The following is an 8062-nucleotide window of genomic DNA, read 5'->3' on the forward strand; positions in this document are numbered from 1 at the left end:
GGGCTGTTAGCAGACTCCCACACTAAAGAACTGTTAGCAGACTCCAACACTAAAGGACTGTTAGCAGACTCCCACACTAAAGGACTGTTAGCAGACTCCCACACTAAAGGACTGTTAGCAGACTCACACACTGAAGGACTGTTAGCAGGCTCCCACACTAAAGGGCTGTTAGCAGACTCCCACACTAAAGGACTGTTAGCAGACTCCCACACTGAAGGACTGTTAGCAGACTCCCACACTGAAGGACTGTTAGCAGACTCCCACACTGAAGGACTGTTAGCAGACTCCCACACTAAAGGGCTGTTAGCTGACTCCCACACTAAAGGGCTGTTAGCAGACTCCCACACTAAAGGGCTGTTAGCAGACTCCCACACTAAAGGACTGTTAGCAGGCTCCCACACTAAAGGACTGTTAGCAGGCTCCCACACTAAAGGACTGTTAGCAGGCTCCCACACTAAAGGACTGTTAGCAGACTCCCACACTGAAGGACTGTTAGCAGACTCCCACACTGAAGGACTGTTAGCAGGCTCCCACACTAAAGGGCTGTTAGCAGACTCCCACACTAAAGGACTGTTAGCAGACTCCCACACTGAAGGACTGTTAGCAGACTCCCACACTGAAGGACTGTTAGCAGACTCCCACACTAAAGGGCTGTTAGCAGACTCCCACACTAAAGGGCTGTTAGCAGACTCCCACACTAAAGGGCTGTTAGCAGACTCCCACACTAAAGGACTGTTAGCAGACTCCCACACTGAAGGACTGTTAGCAGACTCCCACACTAAAGGGCTGTTAGCAGACTCCCACACTAAAGGGCTATTAGCAGACTCCCACACTAAAGGGCTGTTAGCAGGCTCCCACACTAAAGGACTGTTAGCAGGCTCCCACACTAAAGGACTGTTAGCAGACTCCCACACTAAAGGACTGTTAGCAGACTCCCACACTAAAGGACTGTTAGCAGACTCCCACACTAAAGGACTGTTAGCAGACTCCCACACTAAAGGACTGTTAGCAGGCTCCCACACTAAAGGACTGTTAGCAGGCTCCCACACTAAAGGACTGTTAGCAGGCTCCCACACTAAAGGACAGTTAGCAGACTCCCACACTAAAGGACTGTTAGCAGGCTCCCACACTAAAGGACTGTTAGCAGACTCCCACACTAAAGGACTGTTAGCAGACTCCCACACTAAAGGACTGTTAGCAGACTCCCACACTAAAGGACTGTTAGCAGGCTCCCACACTAAAGGACTGTTAGCAGGCTCCCACACTAAAGGACTGTTAGCAGACTCCAACACTAAAGGACTGTTAGCAGACTCCCACACTAAAGGACTGTTAGCAGACTCCCACACTAAAGGACTGTTAGCAGACTCACACACTGAAGGACTGTTAGCAGGCTCCCACACTAAAGGGCTGTTAGCAGACTCCCACACTAAAGGACTGTTAGCAGACTCCCACACTGAAGGACTGTTAGCAGACTCCCACACTGAAGGACTGTTAGCAAACTCCCACACTAAAGGGCTGTTAGCAGACTCCCACACTAAAGGGCTGTTAGCAGACTCCCACACTAAAGGGCTGTTAGCAGACTCCCACACTAAAGAACTGTTAGCAGACTCCAACACTAAAGGACTGTTAGCAGACTCCCACACTAAAGGACTGTTAGCAGACTCCCACACTAAAGGACTGTTAGCAGACTCACACACTGAAGGACTGTTAGCAGGCTCCCACACTAAAGGGCTGTTAGCAGACTCCCACACTAAAGGACTGTTAGCAGACTCCCACACTGAAGGACTGTTAGCAGACTCCCACACTGAAGGACTGTTCAGACTCCCACACTGAAGGACTGTTAGCAGACTCCCACACTAAAGGGCTGTTAGCTGACTCCCACACTAAAGGGCTGTTAGCAGACTCCCACACTAAAGGGCTGTTAGCAGACTCCCACACTAAGGACTGTTAGCAGGCTCCCACACTAAAGGACTGTTAGCAGCTCCCACACTAAAGGACTGTTAAAGGACAGCAGACTCCCACACTAAAGGACTGTTAGCAGACTCCCACACTAAAGGACTGTTAGCAGACTCCCACACTAAAGGGCTGTTAGCAGACTCCCACACTAAAGGGCTGTTAGCAGACTCCCACACTAAAGGGCTGTTAGCAGACTCACCTGTTACACTCACACACTGAAGGGCTGTTAGCAGACTCCCACACTAAAGGGCTGTTAGCAGACTCCCACACTAAAGGACTGTTAGCAGACTCCCACACTAAAGGACTGTTAGCAGACTCCCACACTGAAGGACTGTTAGCAGGCTCCCACACTAAAGGGCTGTTAGCAGACTCCCACACTAAAGGGCTGTTAGCAGACTCCCACACTAAAGAACTGTTAGCAGACACTCTTATCCAGAGAGACTTACAGTTTAGTGTGTTCATCTGAAGATAGCAAGGTGGGACAAGTTCGACCTACCGGAACCAACAAGTTCACCGCACTTTGACATTTCAACGTTGGCGTGCTTCTGCCTGGTTTGTTAGGCTGATATAGTTACAGCTTCGTCATTTAGCACATCCAACAGATTTAGCAGATTCATTTAGCAGATTTTTATCCAGAGGGACTCACAGGAGCAGATTAGGGTGAAGTGCTTTGCTCAATGGCACATCGAACGCTTTTTCAACTAGTCTGCTCAGGGATTCGAAACCAGAGACCTTGACACTCACTGGCCCAACACTCTTAACCACTAGGCCACCCGTAATGACAAGAGGAAGTTCAGGGCTGGGGTGAGTGGAAATGATGTGTGTTGAATGGCCGCAGACCAGAGGCAGCAGGCCTTTTCAGTAAAAATATCACTATCCTGGGCACTGCCTCTGTTTGATGAGTTGAGCAAAACGCTTATTTTTTTTGTGACCATCAGTATGGCTTTGAAACCAAACTGAAGTTCATTTTGTGCTGTGGTATTAGTGATGGTGAGGCTGATCTGTGGTCTTAGTGATGTTTAAGTGGGATGCTGTAGTTTTGCAAATTGTTATTTATTTTCTTTGATATTTTGCTATATTCTATTGTTATGTTGTTCAGATTGTATTCGTTTTTAATTGTTACATTTATATACATTTTGTTTATATACATTAAAAAGTTATACTTGAAATGCAAATGTTTAATAGCATGGGTGTGGTAGAATGCATTTTTAAATACATTGCAGTTAAGGTAGAGTATGATTTAATTTAATCATTTAATTAGAATTGTTTTAACACCAATCATAGTCAAACTATCGCAAAATGTTAGACTTGAAAAAATACAAAACATATATTTAATAAAGAGCTCTTTGGGGTCAAAAAGAGCCGGACTGCCAACAACAGCAGCCCCCGAAATCATGTCTGACTTTCTGATTTGTAAATTCCCTGCAGTTCCCAACATTGACCAGCAGGTGGTAATGATACTCTCTTCTCAGACAGTAAATGATATATAATTAAAGATTATCATTACCATCGGCTGGCTGGATCGGTCTTCTGATTTGAACACTGTTCGACACACTGCTAACATTATGCCTAACCTTAAACCTAAATTAAGATCAGAAATGTACATTTTTGTTTTCATGACATTTTATGATAGGCCTGTAGACAATTTAGACTTTGTGGCGGGTTTTCTAATAACTAGAGAGGCTGGGGGGGAGGAGTTTACTCCAAATACCTGAGCAAAGGTGAAAGTGAAAGGTGTGTCTCAGTATAGGACTGAGGTGTAGATTGTTCTGTAAAAACGTGTAGATATGCACATATAGTGACTATTAGAGTGGTTATGGATTTAAATCAACTATTTTGAATGTGAAGTGGAGGACGTGAAGACCAGTAAAGGTAAGAGGAGATCTCAGTATATTTCACTTTCCAAACGAGACACAACAGTCCTGTTTTAAAACAATGAGGACTGGAGAAAGAATAAGGGATGTTTGTATCTGTGTGATTGAGCAAAAGAGAGAATTTGATGAATGGTAATGATGTAAATATGAATGTTTTCTCTTTTTATTGAGAAATGAGCCACACACCCCACCTTCTTCCCGGCTGTATGTAATAACACACTAAAATGTCTGGCTGACAATGTAAGAAATAACACTGGAATGTTGCCTCTGGGCCAGAATCACTTCCGCCTTCTCTATCGGCGCCATTTTATATATTGACGACGTCCCTCCTGGCTCGCTCATTAATGTCTTAATCTAAATTACTGATTGTCTCTTATCCGCTTGTCTTCCCATTATGCCATAGTTTGTCCATCTCAATTAATAGTAGAAACCACATTTGTTTAAGCAAGTCATCCATATCAGCTATGTTTTTTTAAGCAGTAAATGAGGCTTAATGAACTGTTTCACTGAATGGGGCTCAATGAGAAATAGTTCATGACAAATCACCAGTAACCTTCTGAGACGACATGGTAATATTGTCTAGATAGAGAACGACAGATCAGCTGTAAACAAGCAGGGCAGGTGGTAATACGGGCAATTAACTTAAAAACAAACAGTTGAAATCAAATGCAGCTTTAAATATCTACCTGTAAAACACAAGATCAAGCATCACTTGTATATTTTGTACTCAAAATAAAAAACATGACAAAATAAATCTATAACATTTACATTGAATTCAGTTGCAGAAAAGCCACCTATTGTAGTGATTTGCTGCTATACTGAACATCTACAGCTGGGTCAGAACATACTGGTTTGGGTTTGAGGATGAACAGGGTAAAACACTGTTGCCAGGGGCGACCACATGACACAGCATTGTGCCTTTTGTGAAAAGTAAAGTCTTGATTAACTTAAGGTGCTGACATGGATACTGTCTGTAAGTGCCCAGATTGTAATGGTTTTAACCCAAACTCAGTCTATACCCCCAGCCCTGTCCCCTACAAACCCTAACCCAAACTCAGTCTATAGCCCCAGCCCTGTCCCCTGTCCCCTGTCCCCTACACACCCTAACCCAAACTCAGCCTTTACCCCCAGCCCTGTCCCCTACACACCCTAACCCAAACTCAGTCTATACCCCCAGCCCTGTCCCCTTCACACCCTAACCCAAACTCAACGTTTACCCCCAGCCCTGTCCCCTGTCCCCTACACACCCTAACCCAAACTCAGCCTACCCCCAGCCCTGTCCCCTGTTTAACCCAAACTCAGTCTTTACCCCCAGCCCTGTCCCTTGTCCCCTACACACCCTAACCCAAACTCAGCCTTTACCCCCAGCCTCCTAAATTGTATGTCTGACTTTCTGATTTGTAAATTCCCTGCAGTTCCCAACATTGACCAGCAGGTGGTAATGATACTCTCTTCTCAGACAGTAAATGACCACCAGTCAGCTACAGTTATTTTGTTCGGAGGGGATGGAAAATCATTGAGACTATTTGTCATGGAAGCAATTTCCCTCATTTACTCATGTGAATGTGTCCAAAGAGATAAGAGAAGCTAATATTGATAGACACTGTTAAATCTTTACAGCTCAGGATAATATGACTATAATTAAAGATCATCACTACCATCTGCTGGCTGGATCGGTCTTCTGATTTGAACCCTATTCTACTGCAAACCGTATGCCAAACCTTAAACCTAAATTAAGATCAGAAATGCACATTTCTGTTTTCATTACATTTTATGATAGGCCTGTAGACAATTTAGACTTTGTGACTGGGTTTTCTAATAACTAGAGAGGCTGGGGGGGAGGAGTTTACTCCAAATACCTGAGCAAAGGTGAAAGTGAAAGTTGTGTCTCAGTATAGGACTGAGGTGTAGATATGCACATATAGAGAATTTGATGGAAGGCAATGATGTAAATATGAATGTTTTCTCTTTTTATTGCAGTTAAAATGGCAGAGTCCAGAGTTCATAGTAAGTCAACATGCTTTTTAACCTTTTTTACCTTTATTTAACCAGGCAAGTCAGTTAAGAACAAATTCTTATTTTCAATGACGGCCTAGGAACAGTGGGTTAACTGCCTGTTCAGAGACAGGACGATAGATTTGTACCTTGTCAGCTCAGGGATTTGAACTTGCAACCTTTCGATTGCTAGTCCAACGCTCTAACCACTAGGCTACCCTGCCGCCACAATGGTGCTGTGTCTCAGTGTGAGAGGCGTCTCTACAGACTCTGGTTCAATTCCAGGCTGTATCACATGATTGGGAGTCGCATAGGGCAGAGCACAATTGGTCCAGTGTTGTCTGGGTGTCATTGTAAATAAGAACTTTTTCTGAACTGACTTGCCTCGTTAAATAAATAAACATGTATCCAGAGTAATTAGGATTAAGTGCCTTGCTCAAGGGCTTATCAACAAATGTTATCCTTGTTGCCTCAGGGATTCAACATAGCGACGTTTGGGTTACTGGTCCAATGCTCTTAAGTGTTCGGCAACCTGACAAACATGTCTGTCTAATGGAAAAATAGCACCTCTAATTTATTCTAATTTTATAATTTATTTTAGATACGCCTGTATCTGTACTTGATTGTATAGGTTTGAGGGTATTGGCATGTGGGTGTTAGGGTTAGGGCATGGGGGTAACAGGGCTGGGGTGTGTGGGTCATTGAGTTTAGGTGTTAGGGTTAGGGCATGGGGGTAACAGGGCTGGGGTGTGTGGGTCATTGAGTTTAGGTGTTAGGGTTAGGGCATGGGGGTAACAGGGCTGGGGTGTGTGGGTCATTGAGTTTAGGTGTTAAGGTTAGGGCATGGGGGTAACAGGGCTGGGGTGTGTGGGTCATTGAGTTTAGGTGTTAGGGTTAGGGCATGGGGGTAACAGGGCTGGGGTGTGTGGGTCATTGAGTTTAGGTGTTAGGGTTAGGGCATGGGGGTAACAGGGCTGGGGTGTGTGGGTCATTGAGTTTAGGTGTTAGGCTTAGGGCATGGTGGTAACAGGGCTGGGGTATATAGATATAGAGGTTGAGGAATAGGGGTAAATATCTGTTCATGTTATTATAGACAGAGCACTCTGTCACAACTGTGACCAAGAATATAACATACTTGTAAATAAATAAATAATCAAAATAGATGACTTGTGTTTATAAATGTACTGTTTATAAATGTACTGAGAGGATTTGAGTTCATGACACAGATGATGTCATTAAACATGAAATGTTCTCTCTTTCTGAACAGATCAGTTTAAACTCACCTCAGAAGACAATGTGTGGGCTTATAGTGGTGTAGAGGTCACCCTCCCCTGTCACCTCTCACCTGACACCAGTGCTGTTGCCACGACGATCAGGTGGTTTAAGGAGACAGAGTGTATTTACCTGTATAAGAATGGCCAGGTGACCGAGAGGAGTGACTATGAGGGCAGAGTGAGTCTGATCACCCAGGAGCTGGAGAGAGGCAACGTGTCTCTGACGCTGAGACACTTCGGGAGGTCAGATAGAGGAGTCTACATCTGTCAGGTCATCCATGGAGAACAGAAGGTGGAGGCTGCAGTGGGTTTAAGGGACAGAGGAGGTAAGTGTTCTAGAACTCCAGTAATGTTTCTAAACACCTAAACAACAACAATAACAACCAGTCTCTTTCCCTGTACAGAACACTTGTACTTTCTCATGTAGGTAGGAGTTCATAGTAGGAGTTACAGATGAATAGGGATTCATTCTGAATATCAACTAGTTACAATGCATATTACCATCACTCTGAGCTTTGAGCTGGTCCTAAAGCATTAGAACCATTCCAACATTACTGTCACGTCCCTTGATTGTCATTAGTAATGAATGTGATGACCAGTCATATCAATATGATGTATGGTATTTGATTGAATAATGTAATGTGACTGAAATTGGATTGAATGTAACTGTAATAACTCATACATTTTGTTATACATTATCAATATTCATTCCTCTCCATCTTGGATAATGGATGATCAGGATCAATACCATAAACCTCCCACAATATATCTGTCCCGACTTCCTCCGAAGTTGGTGCCTCTCCTGGTTCGGCGCTCGTCGTCACCGTCTTTCTAGCTGCCACCGATCCATGTTTCTGCTATCCATTTCTTATGTCTTGAGTGTACACACCTGGTTCCCATGATGTGTTGTGCGTGATTGTTCCTGTTATGTGTTACTTTTGTGGGTTTGTTACTCCGACATGG

General features: G+C 44.1%; 1 long non-coding RNA gene across 1 annotated transcript; it reads left to right on the forward strand.

The window, feature by feature from the left end:
* The first annotated feature begins 3683 nt into the window (after positions 1 to 3683).
* Positions 3684 to 7546, forward strand: LOC135529677 (uncharacterized). The gene is made up of 3 exons (XR_010453754.1): positions 3684 to 3828; positions 5811 to 5837; positions 7093 to 7546. It is a non-coding gene; the product is annotated as an uncharacterized LOC135529677 (long non-coding RNA).
* Positions 7547 to 8062: the final 516 nt, after the last annotated feature.

Source organism: Oncorhynchus masou, unplaced genomic scaffold (genome assembly GCF_036934945.1).
Source record: "Oncorhynchus masou masou isolate Uvic2021 unplaced genomic scaffold, UVic_Omas_1.1 unplaced_scaffold_1202, whole genome shotgun sequence".
Taxonomy (NCBI): Eukaryota; Metazoa; Chordata; class Actinopteri; order Salmoniformes; family Salmonidae; genus Oncorhynchus; species Oncorhynchus masou.